At 40.6% G+C, this 26,432-nt stretch overlaps 1 long non-coding RNA gene across 1 annotated transcript; it reads left to right on the top strand.

Moving 5' to 3' along the window:
- The first annotated feature begins 16,956 nt into the window (after positions 1-16,956).
- On the top strand, positions 16,957-26,308 carry LOC110459013. The gene is made up of 3 exons (XR_002463845.1): positions 16,957-17,111; positions 20,104-20,355; positions 25,625-26,308. It is a non-coding gene; the product is annotated as an uncharacterized LOC110459013 (long non-coding RNA).
- The last annotated feature ends 124 nt before the right edge of the window (positions 26,309-26,432 follow it).

The raw sequence follows: 26,432 nt of genomic DNA, 5'->3' as shown, positions 1-26,432 counted from the left end.
GAAGCATACCCTACTCCCAAGCTCTGCGCATCAGGCGTATTATTTCGGTTGACATCATCTTCGAACGCAGATGTTCAGAGTTAAAGTCCAACCTTCTTGGCAGAGGATACAAATCTACTTTGATAGATCGGGAAATAGACAAAGTGAGGGTACTGGACAGGGCAAGTCTGCTTGTATGCAAAGTCAGACCCCATACACAAAGGGTACCTTGTGTAGCCATGTTCCACCCAGACATGCCACCACTTCCATCTATCTTGAAAGAGCACTGGCGAATCATCGAATCTTCAGCGAAACTTAGGCAGATCTTTCCAGAGTCTCCTATACCGGCATATCGTAGACCTAAAAACATTAGAGATCTTGTGGTAAGCAGCAAGCCACCTACACCTAACCCTGCTGCGGCGAAAGGCTCTTTCAATACCTGTTACAAGAAGGTGTGCAAACTGTGTCCATACACGCGCTCCACAGATACATTTCAATGTACAATCAACGGCAAAGTGCATAACATACTACAAACACTGACATGTACATCAGTCAATGTGGTGTACCTTATTACCTGCAATAAATGCAATTTACAGTACGTGGGCGAGACCTGCACACAGCTCAATATCAGAATCAACAACCACCGCTGCTCCATCAAGCAGCACAAACAAGACTTCCCTGTGGCAAGGCATTTTAATATGCCTAGCCACAGTTGGACATGCAGGTGGTTGCCATAGATCATTGCCCTACATGGGATGAAACGAGACGACGTACGAGAGAACGGTTTTGGATCACCAATCTACAAACCCGCTACCCTCGAGGTATGAACGAACGATAGGCGGTTGTCATCCGCTCGTTTTCCTTCCAGGGGGTATTTGACCTAATGGTGCATTACTGCACAGTTGGGCTGCTATCTCGCCTGTCTGCTGCTGCATGTCAGTGTGTGTGACCAACAGCCGTTGTCAGATTAATTATGCAGAATTATACAGTATCTTAGCCATTTCATCTACTTATTCCTCCTGCACTCACTTATTTGATAATTACATGCATTATTCCTGCAAACCGAAAGAGGCGACTACGTGTGGACCCCCTGCTGTGACTGTTAAATCCACTGCAGTATTGAGAGGAGACTAATGTGGGCAGTCCGTAGGAAATTGAGATTTTTCACATTTACCGGGCCAGATTCCCACGTGCACATGTTCCAAGTTTTTGATATCTCGTCCCTTCTTTCTGGTACTAATCTCTCGTTGACTCACTTTATGTGATAGTGCATCTTGCGCAAGAATAGGTCATCTACATATATTTAGTAGTTAAAGAGTTTTCTAGAGGGATTCTTCTCCGATTTTGGTTATCATTTGGTGGGTCGTCGTTGTGTTTCATTGGGCGAGTCGTCTTAGTGCACTTTCGCTATAGAGCAGAGCCAGCGAGCGTTTTGATATTTAGACTATCAGCGTTCCTTGTCCGCGATGCTCTCAGCTTAATTGCTTTAGCCGAGGGAACCATTGGTTTTATATAATAGCTATATTTTCAATTATAGTATATCAGTTCTATCTTCTTGTAATATGATGTAGATGTACATGTAACTGTTCTGTTTCACTGTGTCTTGATAAAGGAGCGGATCGCTCCGAAAATTTGACAACCTAAACTTGTCCACACTGTTTGAATTACTTCTTTGCCCCATATACATATACATATACATACATAATGGTCGACTCTTTTTCTCTCACCTCTTTATCAACATTTTAGTAAAACAGGACACCGCAAAATACAAAATGTTTAGAAAAATCTAGGTAACGTAACACAAACTAAGGCCACATTTGAAAAAAGCAGAAAAGAACGGTTACCGTAGGTGTGGCTCAAATTTAAACATTCATACAAGACTTTCAGGACAACAATTCTAATGTTCTTGAGATGGTGTCACCTGCCCTTTGCAAGCTTGCTACAGTCAATCTCATACGACGTTTTGATGCGTTTTTCAATTATGACGTCATAATAAAACGCGTTCATCAGATTGTGACGTCATAATAGTACAGGTCATTTTAAAAGCACTACACCAATGTTGGAACTGTGCACAGGTGAATAGTTATGTAAAAAAGTAACTTCAAAACGTACAATAATAATTTATTTAAAAGCTTTAATGTAAAAGAAAAATTACATCAAATTTCAATTAATTATAATTGTCAAAAGAAAACCTATTTCATCGCGAGGGTACAACAATCCCGAAGTGAATCATGAGCCAGTTTACACCGTTGATGTCGGGTTATGTCTAACGTCATCAGCAATTAATGCACGCATTGCACCGACGCCACATGAATCCAATAGATTGAAGATGCTTGTTAAATGCCTTCGATATTTTGAACTGACGTACGGGAAAGCTCAGTCAACGTCACGTGCTAATTTGACGTAGCCGACGTTGCAGCTCGTCCAATGCATGCTAGATAGGTGAAAAGTCGGGTGATACTGCATGCCATGGCAACAAATCCACATTCCAAAGAGTCATGAACTTGGTCAAAAAGCGTGCAACTTTTGGGCTAGCGTTGTCATGCCGCAGCGTAACAGATGTTGTTGCAAGAACGGAATGACGTAGGCTTGTAGGATCCATCGCGGTAGCGTACACCGGCTAAATTCCCAACAATGAACATCAGAGGCGATATGACATTCGCTGTCATTTCGCCCCAGACCATCACATTATGGCCGCCGATGGGACGACGTTCCACGACACATTGATCCCGACGCCACAACTGCTCAAATGGAACCGACACTCGTCTTAGAACCAGATATGTGCCCAATCCAATCTACTAAAGCACCAAGCAAGACGTGCAACGCGATGACAACGTCGTTTCAGGACGGGACAGATATCTGGACGTCGAGGAAGAATGTTCCGTTCTCGCAGGTGGTTTATCACAGTTCTTGGGTTGATTCTTTGTAATCTAGGAATGCTTCTCAACAGCAACAGAAGTCGCGAGCGGTTCTGCAAGTGCACAACCCGGATGCAACTGTCCTGGCACAATGACGTCACACACGGACGTTCTGACCTGGAGCGATTCCTGGTGTTACCAGACTGCTGGAAACGTCTCCATAAACCATTGTTTCCAAGCACACCACAACGTCTAACAACGACAGTTAAGGTAACACCATCCTGAATTTTCACTCAGTCTATGCTTAAGTTACTAACCCTAACCCTAACCCTATCACCAGGGATAAATTTGTTTTTCTGTTTGGAATCTTCTTGGATGTTAAGATTTCACCCGTGAAAGTTGTTAAAGAATATCCACGTTATTTGTGTACAGCTTCATGTTGAAAAAAATATCATAAGTTTGTAGTTTATTTTTTATTTTTTCAGTGTATGTACGCACATATTTCTTTCATTAGTATATCTATAGCAGTAATCAGTTTTTCCTTAACAATTTAAGAAGTTCGGGAGATATTGAATTTAATCCCGCAATATAAAATCACATCCCACATTATGGGAACGGTATTGATCACTTAGAAATTAGAGGCTATCATTTGGCTGTATCAACCCGAGATCCTCATATAAGCCCGAGGGGCCGGAATGCCTGAGGACCGATAGAGGGGTAGGATATAGAAATGGTCACATGATCACCTTTTATCATATACTGCTCTATTACATCACCATTATATAGCAATAACATGCAAAACACATAGGAAAATAATTCATGTTTTTTAAAATCGTGTTCTTCCTTTAAATAAAATACAATGAGCAGCATTACAAATATAGATATTCATGGTATACAATACCAGCTTTATTTAACAATGATTGAGGCATATGTTTAGCAAAAATCGTTGAACCGGAAGTTAAACGGATATGGCGCGTGCCGGGCGGATACAACTTGCTCCTGGATATGACCTTTGCCAAGCTTTAATAGTATCAAACACATACAAAACAATATCACGGACTAGTATAATGGTTGATATTCCCCTCTGTAGCAGTAATTTCTGTAAATGAAATGATACCATGACTACTTGGGGTGGAGGGCGTGTTGTTCAGTACCAGGATCGACTCTGGAGGGTCATTACAAGAGATGAATAAGTATCAATAATAAGTATTCGGCTGGGCAAAAAGCCAATGCAGGCGTCCCACAAGGCTCTATATCAGGACCGCTACTATTTCTAGTTTTTATTAATGATATAGCCGACAACATTCAATCAATTATTAAGTTATTTGCCGACGATACATCTTTATATGCTACAGTTGATTTCCCACAGATAGTGCTGATGTCTTGAATAGGGACTTGGGAAAAATATTTAATTGGTCCAAAAAATGTCTCGTTGATTTTAGCCCTTTAAAAACAGAAACTTTGATTGTTAGTAAAAAAGCAAACAAACCAGTCTATCCTCCTTTGACAATGAATGATAATCTAGTACACGAAGTGAATGCACATAAATACTTGGGTGTATTTTTCTCATATGATGGTTGGCGGCAATGCCATATTGAATATATTGTTAAAAAGGCATCTGCTAAATTGAATTTACTCAGAAAACAAAAATATACTGTCGATCGCCAAACACTACAACGTATGTAGTTTACCTTTATAAGACCAATATTAGAGTATGGAGATATTGTTTGGGACAATTTGACCAACCTACATTCACAAAAGATAGAAAATCAACAACTTGAAGCTGCACGAATCATTACAGGAGGCGTCAAGCTCATACAAACCTTTACAAAGAAACAGGATGGCAAACACTTTCTTTTAGGCGGAAACACCACAAAATCATACAATTTCACAAAATAGTACACAACAATACCCCACAACATCTTAGAAACATTCTCCCAGAACGACATTCGCACATCCGCCAACATAACACTAGAGACGCAAATAGATTTAGACCTGTACGTTGTAGAACAAACTTATATCAAAAATCTTTCCTATCTGCTTCTGTCAATCTAACTCCCTGAAGACAAGCGGAATGACGCATCCATAAAAAACTAAAGCTACATCTTAACAGAAACTTACTACAAAAAGAATCATATTACTTCTGTGGTACTAGGATAGGCCAAATATACCATGCCAGGCTCAGAATGAAACGTAGTTCACTAAACGGCCATCTTTTTCATAAAAATTTAGTAGGGAGTCCACTCTGTTCCTGACGTTGGGCAAACGATACAGACGATCATTATCTATTATCTTGTCGTAACTATGAACACATTAGACAAATATGTTTCAGGCCAATACAAAATCATACCTCAGTAGAAACCCTCCTGTTTGGTGACAGCAATCTTTCACCTGCCCAAAATCGAATTATATTTAACTGTGTACAAAATTTTATTATTAAATCAAAGCGTTTTTTACCTATTTAATTCATGCATCCAATTTTCTCACTCATATAAACCTCGGTTTCGTGTGTGAGAGAGTGTGGTTGTGCGCGCGCGCGGGTTTTTCCCCATATCAGTTGTGCCATATGCTACAGGTATTTTCGTAGCATCTTCCACTGGTATAAATCCGTTATGACATCAGTGACATTTACATAGGTTAACGTTTTGAACATTGGCAAATGCTATTCTTTCTTCTCTTCCTATTTCTTCTCCTCTTTCTTCTACTCCAAGTCTCTGTTATCCATTATTATTTCTGCTAAGGAAACAGATAGATATAAGTTTAATAACTTGTTTCTGGATCCTATTTCATGTATATAATAATTAAATGTCCTGTATATTGTAATTGCAAATTTACGAAATGAAATATGGTTTGTACTAAGAGATGATACTGCGGACAAATATATCCCAAAAAAGAAGAACACAACTGCAAACAGCAAAAACGTCCTAGCGTTGAACAGGGATCATAGGAATAAAATCAATAAAAAACATCGGGCTTGGACGAGGGTTATGGAAACAAAAACACAAGATGGCTATAAGGAGTATGCCAAACTCAGAAACCAAGTCAAATGGGAACTCCGGAAGGCAAAAAAGGAGATGGAAAAGAAAATTGCACTTAATGCGAAGCACCAGCCTAAACGATTCTGGAAATATATAAATGCTAAGAGAAAAGTGAGATCGGGAATTTCGGACCTAAAAGGATTGAACGGAAACCCTACAGAAATAGCAACTAGTGATTCGGAGAAGGCCGAAGTATTGGTTAATTTCTTCACGAGTGTATTTACTAAAGAACCACCGGGGGAGCTGCCTCCGTTCCTAGCCAGCCCTGTCAGTCACTTATTTCAAGACACGTCAATCAATGGAGATGTAATCAAGAAACCACTTTTCAATTTAGATGCTAACAAATCACCAGGACGCGATGGGATGCATCCGAAAGCTTTAAAGGAACTTCGCGATGTTTTATGTATACCAATTTCGATAATCTTCAATAAATCTCTCTCTGAAGGAAAACTATCCAAAGCATGGAAGGACGCGAACATCACCGCTATTTACAAAAAAGGTTCAAAAACCGATCCTGGAAACTATCGACCTGTTAGTCTTACTAGTATCATCGTTAAAACAATGGAAAAAACTTATACGTGATAGTATAGTTCAACACATGCAACTGAACAATTTATTCAGCAAAAATCAGTTTGGATTTCTCCCCGGAAGATCAACAACACTTCAAATGTTAATCGTCCTAGACGAGTGGACTCATATGTTGGATACGGGAGGAGAAATTGATGTCATTTATATGGATTTTATGAAAGCTTTCGACAAGGTACCCCATCGCCGTCTAATACACAAGCTATATAATTATGGAGTCAGCGCGAAAACTGTTAAATGGATAGAAAACTTTTTAAGAAGTGTTAGACATCAAAAAGTAGTGGTTAACGGATCTACATCCACATTACAGAACAGCTTAAGCGGAATTCCTCAGGGGAGTGTTTTAGGACCAATACTATTTGTTATGTATATCAATGCCATGCCCGAGAACACTGCGTCATCGTGCTCTCTATTCGCGGATGATACTAAATTATACCGCAAGATACGAACTGATGAGGATAAGGAAATTCTACAAGCAGATTTGAATAATCTTCAAAAATGGTCTGATGATTGGCTTCTGAAATTTCATCCGAATAAATGCAAGGTTCTTCAGGTTAAAGGATCACCAAACAATAATAGATCATACCGTCTCGCGAGCAAAACTGGAGAAGTCGTACTTGACAAAATCAACCGTGAAAAAGATTTAGGAGTAACAGGTGGATGCAAACCTGGACTTTCGGACCCACATTCAAAACTCCATAAATAAAGCTAATTCATGATCAGTACTCGGGATTATTAGAAGATCATTTACTTTTTTGGCCGAATCGATTTTTAGACAGTTATTTAAGGCTCTGGTAAGACCGCATCTAGAATACGCAGCCAGTGCGTGGAGTCCGTATAACCTTAAAGATATCCAGATGATAGAGAATGTACAACGGAGAGCCACTAAGCTTCTACCTGGATTTAAAGAAATCTCCTACGTAGAACGTTTAGAAAAATTAAAACTACCCACACTAAAACACCGCAGGACTAGAGGTGATTTGATTAACGTTTTCAAGATTGTGAAGAGGAAGTTTGATGAGAAAGTCACGTCAGACATATTTGTCTACGATAATAACGAAAGAACACGAGGACATAAATTTAAGCTATATAAACATCGATATAGTACAGAGCTAAGGAAAAACTCGTTCACGTTTAGGGTAGTTGATATCTGGAACGGTCTACCGGAATCGGTTGTAAATGCAGAAACCACGAAGGACGTTGAGATCCTGTTGGATAACCATCTGAAGGACACTATTTACAATAATTACTGATAATGACTTTTAAAATAACTCTTTTGGGAAAGTTTATATATGTTAACCAGTGACAATATAATATTTTTATACTATGTTTTGTGATATGGACTTAGAGGCTTTCAGCCTGCGTCCATTATTTTTCAATTAAATTCAATTAAATGATTTATACCCTACCCGTAACTGTTTCACATACGTATATGGAGCTGTTCAAAATTTGCAATACATTAAGCATCAGTACGTCGCAAAATACTTAATAACGCGACATCAGAAGCTGTTTTATTCTTAACACTATACACCAGTATATTGATTTGTGAAAAAATAACCGAGTTATGAGATTTAAATTTTACGATCAATGGCGTATCACGTATGAGCCACATCGGCGTATCACGTGTGAGCCACATCAGAAGATACGTGTTGTTTATTAGCTGATTATATCTACATTTATTTATTTTGTTCCAATGTATTTATTATATTTTTATGACTATAATACATTGACTTACAAAGTTTCAGATTGATATATATGTAACACAGGCCGAGTTATGAGGAATTTTATTTTCACAATCGACGGTGTGGTGTGTCACATGTTTGTCTGTCTATATAGAGCTAGCGTCAACCAAGCTTCAGCCCGTATCACTTAAATAACCATTAAACTGGACGACATCAGGGGAAACGATTTTTTGAATCACTATATCACATTTATGGCAAGTTTCAGATGTGGAAACATGTAGGTGCATTTGTGTTAGGCTTCACGTCGTGCCACTAGTAAACAGCGAAGTCGTAGAGACGCGCGCAGTTCTACCGTACGGTAAGCCAACTTTACATCTAATGTTAAGGAGTTATCTTATAAACGTCAAAAGATATCTCATGTCATTCTAATTAAATGAGACATCTCTATTACATATAAAGATATCTTCAATTCGTTTTAATATTTACTTCTTGTAGAGATAAATTTATTACGTTTAACGACATAATTTCAATGAAAACTTAACGATTGGTCGATTGATAGCCCTCTTTGTACCTCCTTAACAGATGAAACTGACTTCCGATACCTATTGCGATGTTCCCGGTGTGATAACCTCCGGGTTACTTACATACAATACCTATTGCGATGTTCCCGGTGTGATAACCTCAGGGTAACTTACATCCGATACCTATTGCGATATTCCCGGTGTGATAACCACCGGGTAACTTACATCCGATACCTATTGCGATGTTCCTGGTGTGATAACCTCCGGGTAACTTACATCCGATCCCTATTGCGATGTTCCCGGTGTGATAACCTCCGTGTAACTTACATCCGATCCCTCTTGCGATGTTCCCGGTGTGATAACCTCCGTGTAACTTACATCCGATACCTATTGCGCTGTTCCCGGTGTGATAACCTCCGGGTAACTTACATCCGATACCTCTTGCGATGTTCCCGGTGTGATAAACTCCGTGTAACTTACATCCGATACCTATTGCGATGTTCCCTGTACCTCCTTAACAGATGAAACTGACTTCCGATACCTATTGCGATGTTGCCGGTGTGATAACCTCCGGGTAACTTACATCCGATACCTATTGCGCTGTTCCCGGTGTGATAACCTCCGGGTAACTTACATCCGAGACCTATTGGGATTTTCCCGGGGTGATAACCTCCGGGTAACTTACATCCGATACCTCTTGCGATGTTCCCGGTGTGATAACCTCCGGGTAACCTACATCCGATTCCTATTGCGTTGTTCCCGGTGTGATAACCTCCGTGTATCTTACATCCGATACCTCTTGCGATGTTCCCGGTGTGATAAACTCGGTGTAACTTACATCCGATACCTATTGCGATGTTCCCCGGTGTGATAACCTCCGGGTAACTTACATCCGATACCTATTGCGTTGTTCCCGGTGTGATAACCTCCGTGTAACTTACATCCGATACCTATTGCGCTGTTCCCGGTGTGATAACCTCCGGGTAACTTACTTCCGATCCCTCTTGCGATGTTCCCGGTGTGATAAACTCCGTGTAACTTACATCCGATCCCTCTTGCGATGTTCCCGGTGTGATAACCTCCGTGTAACTTACATCCGATACCTATTGCGATGTTCCTGGTGTGATAACCTCCGGGTAACTTACATCCGATACCTCTTGCGATGTTCCCGGTGTGATAAACTCCGTGTAACTTACATCCGATCCCTCTTGCGATGTTCCCGGTGTGATAACCTCCGGGTAACCTACGTCCGATACCTATTGCGTTGTTCCCGGTGTGATAACCTCCGTGTAACTTACTTCCGACACCTATTGCGATGTTCCCTGTGTGACAACCTCCGTGTAACTTACATCCGATACCTATTGCGATGTTCCTGGTGTGATAACCTCCGGGTAACCTACATCCGATTCCTATTGCGTTGTTCCCGGTGTGATAACCTCCGTGTAACTTACATCCGATACCTATTGCGATGTTCCCGGTGTGATAACCTCCGGGTAACCTACATCCGATACCTATTGCGTTGTTCCCGGTGTGATAACCTCCGTGTAACTTACATCCGATACCTCTTGCGATGTTCCCGGTGTGATAACCTCCGTGTAACTTACTTCCGATACCTATTGCGATGTTCCCTGTGTGACAACCTCCGTGTAACTTACATCCGATACCTATTGCGATGTTCCCGATGAGATAACCTCCGTGTAACTTACTTCCGATAACTATTGCGATGTTCCCGGTGAGATAACCTCCGTGTAACTTACATCCGATACCTGTTGCGATGTTCCCGGTGTAATAACCTCCGGGTAACTCAGGTTAGGGGTTGTCCCGATCACCTGCTCTCTGGATTGGCACATATGATATTTTGTTATAATTTATAATTTTTTATGTATAATAGCTGTTCTTAACAAAATTATGATATGGTCTATATATTTTTACATATAACCTCCGTGTAACTTACTTCCGATAACTATCGCGATGTTCCCGGTGAGATAACCTCCGTGTAACTTACTTCCGATATCTATTGCGATGTTCCCGGTGAGATAACCTCCGTGTAACTTACATCCGATCCCTATTGCGATGTTCCCGGTGTGATAACTTACATCCGATACCTATTGCGATGTACCCGGTGTGATAACCTCCGGGTTACTTACATACAATACCTATTGCGATGTTCCCGGTGTGATACCCTCCGGGTAACTTACATCCGATAGCTATTGCGATGTTCCCGGTGTGATAACCTCCGGGTTACTTACATACAATACCTATTGCGATGTTCCCGGTGTGATAACTTACATCCGATACCTATTGCGATGTTTCCGGTGTGATACCCTCCGTGTAACTTACATCCGATACCTATTGCGATGTACCCGGTGTGATAACCTCCGGGTTACTTACATACAATACCTATTGCGATGTTCCCGGTGTGATAACTTACATCCGATACCTATTGCGATGTACCCGGTGTGATAACCTCCGGGTTACTTACATACAATACCTATTGCGATGTTCCCGGTGTGATAACCTCCGGGTTACTTACATACAATACCTATTGCGATGTTCCCGGTGTGATAACTTACATCCGATACCTATTGCGATGTTCCCTGTGTGACAACCTCCGCGTAACTTACATCCGATACCTATTGCGATGTTCGCGGTGTGATAACCTCCGTGTAACTTACATCCGATAGCTATTGCGATGTTCCCGGTGTGATAACCTCCGGGTTACTTACATACAATACCTATTGCGATGTTCCCGGTGTGATACCCTCCGGGTAACTTACTTCCGATATCTATTGCGATGTTCCCGGTGAGATAACCTCCGGGTAACTTACATCCGATCCCTATTGCGATGTTCCCGGTGTGATAACTTACATCCGATACCTATTGCGATGTTCGCGGTGTGATAACCTCCGTGTAACTTACATCCGATAGCTATTGCGATGTTCCCGGTGTGATAACCTCCGTGTAACTTACATCCGATAGCTATTGCGATGTTCCCGGTGTGATAACCTCCGGGTTACTTACATACAATACCTATTGCGATGTTCCCGGTGTGATACCCTCCGGGTAACTTACTTCCGATATCTATTGCGATGTTCCCGGTGAGATAACCTCCGGGTAACTTACATCCGATCCCTATTGCGATGTTCCCGGTGTGATAACTTACATCCGATACCTATTGCGATGTTTCCGGTGTGATACCCTCCGTGTAACTTACATCCGATACCTATTGCGATATTCCCGGTGTGATAACCTCCGGGTAACTTACATCCGATACCTATTGCGATGTTCCCGGTGTAATAACCTCCGGGTAACTCAGGTTAGGGGTTGTCCCAATCACCTGCTCTCTGGATTGGCACATATGATATTTTGTTATAATTTATAATCTTTTATGTATAATAGCTGTTCTTAACAAAATTATGATATGGTCTATATATTTTTACATTAAGATGATTGATCCCTGTTATGTAACTTTATGTTGTTATACTGTGTATCTATATACGTTTACGATGTAATTGTGATATATGACACTAAAATGAACAAAATTGACTTGACTTGACTTGACTTATTTCAACTCAATAATATTCTTACTGAAAAGTTGTTACGGTTTGGGGATGAAATTATGTCTGCTGCAGATAATAATCAACTGTTCACTTGTGTACAACTATGTGTCATAGCTACAGAACGTTTTTAGTGATAGATATGCCTGTTACATACCTTATAACACTATTCCGTCTTTGCGTATTGCAGAGTTATCTTCTCTTTGGAGCAGGTATTGATTGTTACGTCATTGGTTTGTGTAAGAAAATTACGTCGTTTTCTCAAAAATTAATGACGTTACTCTCACAAACAAGTGACGTAACAATCAATACCTGCCCCCAAGAGAAGATAACTCTGCAATACGCAAAGACGGAATACATGTGCATGAAAAGTTTTTAAAAAATGCTTCATAATATAATTTGTTAATTTCCTAGTTATTTTAAACTCATTGCTTTCAAATTTTTCAACTACATGTATAAGCAAACACTGCGGCAGCTGAGTGTAGAGGACCTTAGCATAGCAGTTCCTCTAGTACGTTCTCGTTCCACGTCCCCGTCCTGCAATCGGCTGGACATGTCGTCACTGGCGATCTAAATGTGATCAATGATGCTAAGCTACGAGAGCTTTTCGTGAAGGGTATTTATGGATTCTGTTGAAGACTACGCCAGACAATGGACACAACGAGAGCATGCCGAATGGATTCACTTTCAGAGTGTGTTAACCATTTCTTGACCCCGATGTCCAAACCACACTCAACGATCTGCATGCTAGTTATATAGTTGTGTCTGCAGACAAAGCATCTAATAACTTAATCATTGTCTGCAAACACTATATTGCATTACAGAAAGAACTGGGCTTAATAGATAGCCAAGGAAACCCTGCCTGTACATTTTCCAGTTTTTGGAAAAGACGAAATAATTGTAAATCACGCTTCTATGATACATACTGTCCAAACAACCATTAACGATAGGGATACGGACCTGCCTCGTTTGTCACATACCCACTAATGATAGGGATACGGACCTGCCTCGTTAGTCACATACCCACTAATGATAGGGATACGGACCTGCCTCGTTTGTATTCCAAACCTTCACAGGAATCCTTATAAAAAAACATATATTCAAGAACTAGAATAAACATTACGCGTATTTGAATTCAAAAGATATTTTGGTCGATCTTGAACATCCCCTTCTCAAAAATGTTTTTTGTCTATCAAAACTTTTGACTTTTCAACCCTTTTCAATACCATTGCTCATACCAAACTGAAGGGACGCCATCTTTCTCTTGGTATGAAATCTTCCTTTACAAAGAAAGGCATACTCCGATATAAGTATATGCATGGTTGTCAATTAAATTGAAACTTATTTCGTCAAAATTACAACAAAAGCCAAAATAAACTAGACTGAGGGACGACATTGTGAGAACGATTGAATTCCTGGTTAACAATATCTATGCCGAGTTTAATGGAAAGATTTTCCAGCAGACTGTAGGCGTTCCTATGGAAACAAAATGTGCCCCTCTTCTGACTGATTTGTTTCTGTTTTCATACGAAACTGAATTCATTTCTGAGCTTGTTGTGACTGGTAACAAAAACCTAGCCAACTCCTTCAACATATCGACGATGTGCAGTCTTTGGATAACAACAAATTCATCGATTGTATACCCTCCAGAGCTTCAGAGAAATCAAGGGAACCACAGACTTTTCAATTTCAACCACCTTCCTTGATCTTTACTTACGTCATGACCAACAGGGACGGCTACATACTAAGTTGTATGATAAGCGTGACATCATGACCAACATGGACGGCTACGTATACCTACTTAGTTGTATGATAAGCGTGACATCATGGCCAACAGGGACGGCTACATACTAAGTTGTATGATAAGCGTGACATCATGACCAACAGGGACGGCTACATACTAAGTTGTATGATAAGCGTGACATCATGACCAACAGGGACGGCTACATACTAAGTTGTATGATAAGCGTGACATCATGACCAACAGGGACGGCTACATACTAAGTTGTATGATAAGCGTGACATCATGACCAACAGGGACGGCTACATACTAAGTTGTATGATAAGCGTGACATCATGACCAACAGGGACGGCTACATACTAAGTTGTATGATAAGCGTGACATCATGACCAACAGGGACGGCTACATACTAAGTTGTATGATAAGCGTGACATCATGACCAACAGGGACGGCTACATACTAAGTTGTATGATAAGCGTGACATCATGACCAACAGGGACGGCTACATACTAAGTTGTATGATAAGCGTGACATCATGACCAACAGGGACGGCTACATACTAAGTTGTATGATAAGCGTGACATCATGACCAACAGGGACGGCTACATACTAAGTTGTATGATAAGCGTGACATCATGACCAACAGGGACGGCTACATACTAAGTTGTATGATAAGCGTGACATCATGACCAACAGGGACGGCTACATACTAAGTTGTATGATAAGCGTGACATCATGACCAACAGGGACGGCTACATACTAAGTTGTATGATAAGCGTGACATCATGACCAACAGGGACGGCTACATACTAAGTTGTATGATAAGCGTGACATCATGACCAACAGGGACGGCTACATACTAAGTTGTATGATAAGCGTGACATCATGACCAACAGGGACGGCTACATACTAAGTTGTATGATAAGCGTGACATCATGACCAACAGGGACGGCTACATACTAAGTTGTATGATAAGCGTGACATCATGACCAACAGGGACGGCTACATACTAAGTTGTATGATAAGCGTGACATCATGACCAACAGGGACGGCTACATACTAAGTTGTATGATAAGCGTGACATCATGACCAACAGGGACGGCTACATACTAAGTTGTATGATAAGCGTGACATCATGACCAACAGGGACGGCTACATACTAAGTTGTATGATAAGCGTGACATCATGACCAACAGGGACGGCTACATACTAAGTTGTATGATAAGCGTGACATCATGACCAACAGGGACGGCTACATACTAAGTTGTATGATAAGCGTGACATCATGACCAACAGGGACGGCTACATACTAAGTTGTATGATAAGCGTGACATCATGACCAACAGGGACGGCTACATACTAAGTTGTATGATAAGCGTGACATCATGACCAACAGGGACGGCTACATACTAAGTTGTATGATAAGCGTGACATCATGACCAACAGGGACGGCTACATACTAAGTTGTATGATAAGCGTGACATCATGACCAACAGGGACGGCTACATACTAAGTTGTATGATAAGCGTGACATCATGACCAACAGGGGCGGCTACATACTAAGTTGTATGATAAGCGTGACATCATGACCAACAGGGACGGCTACCTACTAAGTTGTATGATAAGCGTGACATCATGATCAACAGGGACGGCTACATACTAAGTTGTATGATAAGCGTGACATCATGATCAACAGGAACGGCTACATACTAAGTTGTATGATAAGCGTGACATCATGACCAACAGGGACGGCTACCTACTAAGTTGTATGATAAGCGTGACTATTTCGCCTTGCCGATCGTGAACATTTCCTTTCTTGATAGCAACTTCCCAGCTCCCCTACGGTGTTAACATGTCGCAGTTGATCCTAATATCATGACTTCCCGAAGTTCAGTGATAGATGCGACTACTGACGGACAAACGTACATCACAGCGTTTCCAAATGTGTAGGTTGATGATGACTATTGACAAGTTTATAGTCGCTATCAGGATCTCGCTACTTCTTTGTGTCACATCAAGGTCGATTTTTTTTATTATGCTCACTAGAGTGCCTCGTGGTTTTGTTGTCAATACCCCAGTTCTCGATATGAGGACGTGACATTACTTGGATTCGACTTTGATTTACATGGCGGCTGTCATCGATAAAGCAGAAGACGCTTACCCTTCCGGAACACCTGATCTTATTCTCCTTGTTGTTTTTATCGAGTTTGAGTCCGGATTGTTTTTTTGTTGACACTTCGGTATTCTACGGAAGGAAGTGGATTAATGCATAAGCTTTAAGCTAGCTTACCTCCCTATCCTAGCTGTTTCCGTTTGTACACTTGAAAGAAACGAAATGAATTAAAGTTTACACTCAAACATAAAACTTAACATTTCTTGCAAGTATTTCAGGACATTTGTGTTCCATTAACTTATTCACACCCTTATTTTCATAGTTGATGTTCCACATATAGTTACTCTAGTCCTTTCTTATTCAACAAGATTTTATAACAATCCATCCATACATTCTCTGTTCATAACACGCTCTATTTATATAACTGTCACTTTATTTCACTTTTAGTCCAGTATTGCAATATTTTCATTTTTCTCATTTTTTTTTTTTTCTACTGGAACATGCATGAACTCAAATCGGATCAGTACCCAAATCGGATCACTTTTGCAAAAATACTTATAAATCAAATAATGTGTCAACAGTTAAGTCATCTTTATGATTCATATAGTTATGCAACATAGTTCAAATAGCATCAGAGACGTATTTCAAACTCAAAATCTAGATTTTTGGTTATGTTGTTAAAAAATGGCGCGTGCGAGCACTCTGCATCCTGTTTTGGACTGTACATACATTCAGAAAAACGTCATGTTTACATCGTCAGCTGTATAGTCTCTTGAGTTTCTATGCAAGACACGGATAAAACTAGAAACTTTCCGATAAATCAATTTGACCTACATTAACGGACCAATCAGATTGTATTTACCTCGTGTTATGTGCCAAATATGGAATTCGACTAATTTCGGTTTCACGTGAACTGAAGGCCATTATCCATTTGGACACCAAACGGTAAACTTTGTCTTGGTGATAATGCGAATAGATTCAATTCATAACGAAGCTGAACGTCTACAGAGGCGAAAGAGATGTAAACAAGCGTTGATGTAAGTATACCTCATGTGCGGATACATGTTAGGTGTAATAAACTGTCACTTTCAAAGCTTTTATCGATATCGTGTGCACCCCGGCTACGTTTCGATTAGCTTTATCTCATGGTTTTGAATGAATTCAATAACACGTCTAAACGTCATAGGCAGTGTTATACAAAACAGAATGCAGGTATGAGATCCTTATTTATTCTGAAATTTTTGCATGAACGTGCTATGTTTAGTCTAAAAACAAAAGTGGGCATAGGTCACTCACAGCTAGGCTAGGGGTTCGATCGTTGATAATTTTACCCCGAAGAAATAGATGTCGGGTGAATGTATAATCTTTCCCACTCTGAATGCACACCACGATATAGACCTATATAGAGCCACTCTGACTCCACGATATAGACCTATATAGAGCCACTCTGACACTACGATATAGACCTATATAGAGCCACTCTGACACCACGATATAGACCTATATAGAGCCACTCTGACACCACGATATAGACCTATATAGAGCCACTCTGACACCACGATATAGACCTATATAGAGCCACTCTGACACCACGATATAGACCTATATAGAGCCACTCTGACACCACGATATAGACCTATATAGAGCCACTCTGACACCACGATATAGACCTATATAGAGCCACTCTGACACCACGATATAGACCTATATAGAGCCACTCTGACACCACGATATAGACCTATATAGAGCCACTCTGACACCACGATATAGACCTATATAGAGCCACTCTGACACCACGATATAGACCTATATAGAGCCACTCTGACACCACGATATAGACCTATATAGAGCCACTCTGACACCACGATATAGACCTATATAGAGCCACTCTGACACCACGATATAGACCTATATAGAGCCACTCTGACACCACGATATAGACCTATATAGAGCCACTCTGACACCACGATATAGACCTATATAGAGCCACTCTGACACCACGATATAGACCTATATAGAGCCACTCTGACACCACGATATAGACCTATATAGAGCCACTCTGACACCACGATATAGACCTATATAGAGCCACTCTGACACCACGATATAGACCTATATAGAGCCACTCTGACACCACGATATAGACCTATATAGAGCCACTCTGACACCACGATATAGACCTATATAGAGCCACTCTGACACCACGATATAGACCTATATAGAGCCACTCTGACACCACGATATAGACCTATATAGAGCCACTCTGACACCACGATATAGACCTATATAGAGCCACTCTGACACCACGATATAGACCTATATAGAGCCACTCTGACACCACGATATAGACCTATATAGAGCCACTCTGACACCACGATATAGACCTATATAGAGCCACTCTGACACCACGATATAGACCTATATAGAGCCACTCTGACACCACGATATAGACCTATATAGAGCCACTCTGACACCACGATATAGACCTATATAGAGCCACTCTGACACCACGATATAGACCTATATAGAGCCACTCTGACACCACGATATAGACCTATATAGAGCCACTCTGACACCACGATATAGACCTATATAGAGCCACTCTGACACCACGATATAGACCTATATAGAGCCACTCTGACACCACGATATAGACCTATATAGAGCCACTCTGACACCACGATATAGACCTATATAGAGCCACTCTGACACCACGATATAGACCTATATAGAGCCACTCTGACACCACGATATAGACCTATATAGAGCCACTCTGACACCACGATATAGACCTATATAGAGCCACTCTGACACCACGATATAGACCTATATAGAGCCACTCTGACACCACGATATAGACCTATATAGAGCCACTCTGACACCACGATATAGACCTATATAGAGCCACTCTGACACCACGATATAGACCTATATAGAGCCACTCTGACACCACGATATAGACCTATATAGAGCCACTCTGACACCACGATATAGGCCTATATAGAGCCACTCTGACACCACGATATAGACCTATATAGAGCCACTCTGACACCACGATATAGGCCTATATAGAGCCACTCTGACACCACGATATAGACCTATATAGAGCCACTCTGACACCACGATATAGGCCTATATAGAGCCACTCTGACACCACGATATAGACCTATATAGAGCCACTCTGACACCATGATATAGGCCTATATAGAGGCACTCTGACACCACGATATAGACCTATATAGAGCCACTCTGACACCACAATATAGACCTATATAGAGCCACTCTGACACTATGATATAGGCCTATATAGAGGCACTCTGACACCACAATATAGACCTATATAGAGCCACTCTGACACCCTGATATAGGCCTATATAGAGTTTGGAGGGTTCAGGGCTCGAATCGTGGTCGTGCCGTTGAATTTCTCTTTCTGTTACATGAACACTGTTTGTGTGTCCAATGGATGGGTAGACCACAGGGGTTCGTTACAAATGTCTGAAATACACCAATGTGCTGTGACCCATATCAGTATAGCAACTGTGTATTTCAGACATTTGTAAAGAACCCCTGTGTGCTGACCATGCAGCATCTCCTTGCTGTATAATTTTCCGATATATGAAAAAAACGAGCATTGACTATATAATAGCACGGAGTTAGATTAGATTGCTATTTAAGTCTGTGCTAATAGTAATACTCCCTTGAGCATGAAGCTGGAATTAAGGCAACTGTGATACTATCTTCTATCTATAATTTTCACAATTTTAATTATGTACCCAACTAAGGTTGAATTCTGCTCAGTAGTTTGGGAGGAGCGGTCATTTATTGAAAAAAATGACCAATGACAAACAAAAACCCACCAAGCACCACCATATAGGCTCACCATGGCTGTTAACCTTGTAGGAGGTGAGCTAGTTATATCTGAATGTTGTGTACTAATATATATTAATCTCATTTTGTTTAGCTGGTCTTTCTATAAAATTGTAGCTTCCCTGGGGGTTGATCATGATATCATTTCATTTCATTTTGCAGAAGTGAGAAAACCATCTTCAAAGATTCTTGATCAGATGCCAGAAATTGCCAGTGCCCATAACTGAAAATATTACCATCCCGTGTGTCATTCTTACTACAGCGGTATACAGCCTATAACAAATTCTCCGACAAATGTAAGCTGGCTTCCAGTTGATGGTGTGTCTAGACAAGCTTCTCTGACAGACGTCTGCGACAAAGCAACACAATGGTCAAAGATATGTGTAAGGAATGTGGTGGAGTGTCTCCTGAAAGGTAATTTAGAATCTGTAAACAAAACCATGTATATTAGTTGTTGTGCATTGGGTGGTCGGATGGCACTGTAAACAAAACCATGTATATTAGTTGTTGTGCATTGGGTGGTCGGATGGCACTGTAAACAAAACCATGTATAATAGTTGTGTTTATTGTGTATTGGGTGGTCGGATGGCACAGTAAACCAAACCATGTATAATAGTTGTGTTTAATGTGCATTGGGTGGTCAGATGGCACAGTAAACCAAACCATGTATAATAGTTGTGTTTATTGTGTATTGGGTGGTCGAATGGCACTGTAAACCAAACCATGTATAATAGTTGTGTTTATTGTGTATTGGGTGGTCGGATGGCACAGTAAACCAAACCATGTATAATAGTTGTGTTTATTGTGTATTGGGTGGTCGGATGGCACAGTAAACCAAACCATGTATAATAGTTGTGTTTATTGTGTATTGGGTGGTCGGATGGCACAGTAAACCAAACCATGTATAATAGTTGTGTTTATTGTGTATTGGGTGGTCGGATGGCACAGTAAACCAAACCATGTATAATAGTTGTGTTTATTGTGTATTGGGTGGTCGGATGGCACAGTAAACCAAACCATGTATAATAGTTGTGTTTATTGTGTATTGGGTGGTCGGATGGCACAGTAAACCAAACCATGTATAATAGTTGTGTTTATTGTGTATTGGGTGGTCGGATGGCACAGTAAACCAAACCATGTATAATAGTTGTGTTTATTGTGTATTGGGTGGTCGGATGGCACAGTAAACCAAACCATGTATAATAGTTGTGTTTATTGTGTATTGGGTGGTCGGATGGCACAGTAAACCAAACCATGTATAATAGTTGTGTTTATTGTGTATTGGGTGGTCGGATGGCACAGTAAACCAAACCATGTATAATAGTTGTGTTTATTGTGTATTGGGTGGTCGGATGGCACAGTAAACCAAACCATGTATAATAGTTGTGTTTATTGTGTATTGGGTGGTCGGATGGCACAGTAAACCAAACCATGTATAATAGTTGTGTTTATTGTGTATTGGGTGGTCGGATGGCACAGTAAACCAAACCATGTATAATAGTTGTGTTTATTGTGTATTGGGTGGTCGGATGGCACAGTAAACCAAACCATGTATAATAGTTGTGTTTATTGTGTATTGGGTGGTCGGATGGCACAGTAAACCAAACCATGTATAATAGTTGTGTTTATTGTGTATTGGGTGGTCGGATGGCACAGTAAACCAAACCATGTATAATAGTTGTGTTTATTGTGTATTGGGTGGTCGGATGGCACAGTAAACCAAACCATGTATAATAGTTGTGTTTATTGTGTATTGGGTGGTCGGATGGCACAGTAAACCAAACCATGTATAATAGTTGTGTTTATTGTGTATTGGGTGGTCGGATGGCACAGTAAACCAAACCATGTATAATAGTTGTGTTTATTGTGTATTGGGTGGTCGGATGGCACAGTAAACCAAACCATGTATAATAGTTGTGTTTATTGTGTATTGGGTGGTCGGATGGCACAGTAAACCAAACCATGTATAATAGTTGTGTTTATTGTGTATTGGGTGGTCGGATGGCACAGTAAACCAAACCATGTATAATAGTTGTGTTTATTGTGTATTGGGTGGTCGGATGGCACAGTAAACCAAACCATGTATAATAGTTGTGTTTATTGTGTATTGGGTGGTCGGATGGCACAGTAAACCAAACCATGTATAATAGTTGTGTTTATTGTGTATTGGGTGGTCGGATGGCACAGTAAACCAAACCATGTATAATAGTTGTGTTTATTGTGTATTGGGTGGTCGGATGGCACAGTAAACCAAACCATGTATAATAGTTGTGTTTATTGTGTATTGGGTGGTCGGATGGCACAGTAAACCAAACCATGTATAATAGTTGTGTTTATTGTGTATTGGGTGGTCGGATGGCACAGTAAACCAAACCATGTATAATAGTTGTGTTTATTGTGTATTGGGTGGTCGGATGGCACAGTAAACCAAACCATGTATAATAGTTGTGTTTATTGTGTATTGGGTGGTCGGATGGCACTGTAAACCAAACCATGTATAATAGTTGTGTTTATTGTGTATTGGGTGGTCGGATGGCACTGTAAACCAAACCATGTATAATAGTTGTGTTTATTGTGTATTGGGTGGTCGGATGGCACTGTAAACCAAACCATGTATAATAGTTGTGTTTATTGTGTATTGGGTGGTCGGATGGCACTGTAAACCAAACCATGTATAATAGTTGTGTTTATTGTGTATTGGGTGGTCGGATGGCACTGTAAACCAAACCATGTATAATAGTTGTGTTTATTGTGTATTGGGTGGTCGGATGGCACTGTAAACCAAACCATGTATAATAGTTGTGTTTATTGTGTATTGGGTGGTCGGATGGCACTGTAAACCAAACCATGTATAATAGTTGTGTTTATTGTGTATTGGGTGGTCGGATGGCACTGTAAACCAAACCATGTATAATAGTTGTGTTTATTGTGTATTGGGTGGTCGGATGGCACTGTAAACCAAACCATGTATAATAGTTGTGTTTATTGTGTATTGGGTGGTCGGATGGCACTGTAAACCAAACCATGTATAATAGTTGTGTTTATTGTGTATTGGGTGGTCGGATGGCACTGTAAACCAAACCATGTATAATAGTTGTGTTTATTGTGTATTGGGTGGTCGGATGGCACTGTAAACCAAACCATGTATAATAGTTGTGTTTATTGTGTATTGGGTGGTCGGATGGCACTGTAAACCAAACCATGTATAATAGTTGTGTTTATTGTGTATTGGGTGGTCGGATGGCACTGTAAACCAAACCATGTATAATAGTTGTGTTTATTGTGTATTGGGTGGTCGGATGGCACTGTAAACCAAACCATGTATAATAGTTGTGTTTATTGTGTATTGGGTGGTCGAATGGCACTGTAAACCAAACCATGTATAATAGTTGTGTTTATTGTGTATTGGGTGGTCGAATGGCACTGTAAACCAAACCATGTATAATAGTTGTGTTTATTGTGTATTGGGTGGTCGAATGGCACTGTAAACCAAACCATGTATAATAGTTGTGTTTATTGTGTATTGGGTGGTCGAATGGCACTGTAAACCAAACCATGTATAATAGTTGTGTTTATTGTGTATTGGGTGGTCGAATGGCACTGTAAACCAAACCATGTATAATAGTTGTGTTTATTGTGTATTGGGTGGTCGAATGGCACTGTAAACCAAACCATGTATAATAGTTGTGTTTATTGTGTATTGGGTGGTCGAATGGCACTGTAAACCAAACCATGTATAATAGTTGTGTTTGATGTGTATTGGGTGGTCGGATGGTGCTATAAAACAAACCATGTATAATAGTTGTGTTTATTGTGTATTGGGTGGTCTGATGGTACTGTAAAACAAACCATGTATAATAGTTGGGTTTATTGTGTTTTGGATGGGTGGCACTGTAAACCAAACCATGAATAATAGTTTTGTTTATTGTGTATTGTGTGGTCGGATGGTACTGTAAAACAAACCATGTATAATAGTTGGGTTTATTGTGTTTTGGATGGATTGCACTGTAAACCAAACCATGAATAATAGTTTTGTTTATTGTGTATTTGGTGGTCTGATGGTACTGTAAAACAAACCATGTATAAGAGTTGTGTTTATTGTGTTTTTGATGGATGGCACTGTAGACAGGACATCATCATCGATATCCAGGGGATACGTGTTTAATGTGTATTGGGTGGTCGGATGGTACTGTAAAACAAACCATGTATAATAGTTGTGTTTATTGTGTATTGGATGGATGGCACTGTAGACAGTACATCATCATCGATATCCAGGGGATACGCTCACTTATGCTCTCTGCACCCCTGGAACATGTCATAGCAAAATTGAAGGCACGAAGAATGCTGTTTGATTGGTCTCGGGTAAACAACACCTGACTATCGCTAGGCTGTATATGACCACTATAAGCTGTACATGTATATGACCACTAGGCTGTATATGATCACTAGGCTGTATATGACCACTAGGCTGTATATGACCACTAGGCTGTATATGACCACTATAAGCTGTACATGTATATGACCACTAGGCTGTATATGACCACTAGGCTGTATATGACCACTAAGCTGTACATGTATATGACCACTAGGCTGTATATGACCACTAGGCTGTATATGACTACAGAGGAGCGACACCTGACTTCAAAGCAAGTCATTTTTTACCGCGACCGTGATATTCTTTTGATGTACAGGGATCAAACTATTCATCTCATCTTATCCACAAGGTGGCGCACAGTGAGTCTTAAATATCGATATGACATATTCCAGGGGGGCACAGAGTGTAAGTCCTTGAGTATCGATATGACATATTCCAGGGGTGCACAGAGTGTAAGTCCTGAAGTATCGATATGACATTCCAGGGGTGCACAGAGTGTAAGTCCTTGAGTATCGATATGACATATTCCAGGGGTGCACAGAGGGTAAGTCCTGGAGTATCGATATGACATTCCAGGGGGGCACAGAGTGTAAGACCTGGAGTATCGGTATGACATATTCCAGGGGGGCACAGAGTGTAAGTCCTGGAGTATCGATATGACATTCCAGGGGTGCACAGAGTGTAAGACCTGGAGTATCGGTATGACATATTCCAGGGGTGCACAGAGTGTAAGTCCTGGAGTATCGATATTACATTTTCCATGGGTGCACAGAGTGTAAGACCTGGAGTATCGATATGACATATTCCATGGGTGCACAGAGGGTAAGACCTGGAGTATCGGTATGACATATTCCACGGGTGCACAGAGTGTAAGTCCTGGACTATCGATATGACATAAGCCAGGGGTGCACAGAGTGTAAGACCTGGACTATCGATATGACATAAGCCAGGGGTGAACAGAGTGCAAGTCCTGGAGTATTGAAGATGATAGTACATATACATTAGCTTTTCAAAAAGATGACTGGAGTCCTATTCCCTAATCAAACGTGAAAAGGTATGAGGTAACCAACATTATATTTTTTGTTATATATCTGTTTATCGTAAAATGTAAATTGGATTTCACTATACACTTGGTCATCATTTGGTTGACAAAACAGATTTTCATTTTCCAAACTTAAAAGCAGATTTTCTCTTATGGCAAGATATTTGAAACATATCGTTTGCATGAATATGGATACGATGATTAGTTTTTGAACGGAGTATTCAAATTCACAAACAGTTACACAGCTCCTTCATTATTGTTTACAGGTGTTGCACAAGGAAAGATGGTCCTCAACGCCACCAGTTTTCCTTGCTGCCCGCCCCAAAGGATCATCGCGCTGCCCCCGAGGCAACACCACCAGCAAGAAGGAGCGACTTGCCAACCCAGGTTCCGGTTCGGAATCCCTGGGGACCTGTGCTCCAGAGTCGAAGCAACTTTCTTGAGATGCATCTCTGCTAAGAGGAAGTTCTCAGTCTGAACTTCCACTAGACTTGCCATTACAACATGATGTTTCATTTATGCATTATGTTCATTGATATTGAAAACTGGACCAGCAAACACCTTTATCCAGATATTTTTGATACAGCCTCTTTGGCAAGATCTCCTGGAATTCCTTGGTTTGGTTGCTGAACATTTTGCAGATTTTACAGAACACCGTTAGTTGTACACGTGAACTATTTCATCTCAGTAGGGCAAGATAGAGACTACCAATTAGCAATTTCATCATCATCATCAGGAATTTCATCATCATCAACATCAGGAATTTCATTCATCATCATCATCATCATCATCATCTCTTTTTCCATGTCATTATATGATTGAACATTCCAAACATAGGCTTTTCTATGAATATACAATTGAATCACATTCATCCCAATTTTTAGGTCACCTGAGCTTTGCTCAAGTGACCTATTCCAATCGCTTTTCGTCCGTCGTCGTCCGTCGTCCGTCGTGCGTAAACTTTTACATTTTCAACTTCTTCTCAAGAACCAGTGGATGGATTTTTTTCAAACTTGGTCAGAATCATCCTTGGTAGATGAGGCTTCAAAATTGTAAAATTGGGATTCCTACCCC

The sequence above is a fragment of the Mizuhopecten yessoensis genome, unplaced genomic scaffold (assembly GCF_002113885.1).
Source record: "Mizuhopecten yessoensis strain PY_sf001 unplaced genomic scaffold, ASM211388v2 scaffold9909, whole genome shotgun sequence".
Lineage (NCBI taxonomy): Eukaryota > Metazoa > Mollusca > Bivalvia > Pectinida > Pectinidae > Mizuhopecten > Mizuhopecten yessoensis.
This window is presented reverse-complemented; position numbering and strand designations above follow the sequence as displayed.